Source organism: Myotis brandtii, unplaced genomic scaffold (assembly GCF_000412655.1).
Source record: "Myotis brandtii unplaced genomic scaffold, ASM41265v1 scaffold1682, whole genome shotgun sequence".
Classification (NCBI taxonomy): Eukaryota; Metazoa; Chordata; class Mammalia; order Chiroptera; family Vespertilionidae; genus Myotis; species Myotis brandtii.
In genome coordinates this window covers 76,834-77,646 of record NW_005356179.1, presented here as the reverse complement: position 1 = coordinate 77,646, position 813 = coordinate 76,834, and the positions used below count along the sequence as shown (strand labels likewise).

The window sequence follows — 813 nt, the reverse complement described above, 5'->3', positions numbered from 1 at the left end:
CCGAGGGGTCCGATTTTTAAACATTCTCATGAACGTTTATTTTTTTATTTTATTTTTTTAATCTTTAATGTCTTTATTAGTCAAGGTATTAAAAAATGTGTCCTCATCCCCCCAGTAACCCCCAACCTCCCCCACACACTCATGTTCTCATCCCCCTGTTGTCCATGTCCATTGGTTTGGCTTATATGCATGCATACAAGTCCTTTGATTGATCTCTTCCCCTTACCCCTACTCTCCCCTACTTTCTCTCTGGGGATTCATAGTCTGATCGTTGTTTCTCAGTCATTGGATCTGTCCCTCTTCATCCCCGACAGAAAAGCACCTCGAGGCGGACGGGGCAGCGCGGTGCTGGGCGGGGAGTGGAGGAATCGCGAGCCCCAGGCCGCCCCCGCACTGCTCTCTGCTGGACCTGCCTGTGGAGATGCTGGTGGAGATCTTCGCCTCGCTCCCCGGCACGGACCTGCCCAGCCTGGCCCAGGTCTGCACCAAATTCCACCACATCCTGCACAGCGACAGCATCTGGAGGCGGCGCTGCCGGGAGGAGTTTGGCGTTTGTGAAAACTTACAGGACAGGATCGGTATGTCTTATCGAAAACTCTACACGCAGATGTTCCCATACAGAAACCTTTTGGGTTTGTGGCAGCTAGGTTCAAGCTATAAAAACCTGCTGAATGTAGTGATGGATGGTTCAGGCATTACTGGTTGGTGGTACAAACCTTACCTTAACAACCATGTGGATGACCAAACGCAATGGGAGCCCGAGTTTAGAATTCGCCTGAGGAAGAGGAAATCAGCCACGGTGGAGTACAAGAA

The 813-nt window shown here is 50.7% G+C and overlaps 1 pseudogene; it reads left to right on the top strand.

The window, feature by feature from the left end:
- Nucleotides 1-421: 421 nt before the first annotated feature.
- The window catches only part of LOC102258882, a 1,316-nt pseudogene continuing 924 nt past the window's right edge, over nt 422-813 (top strand).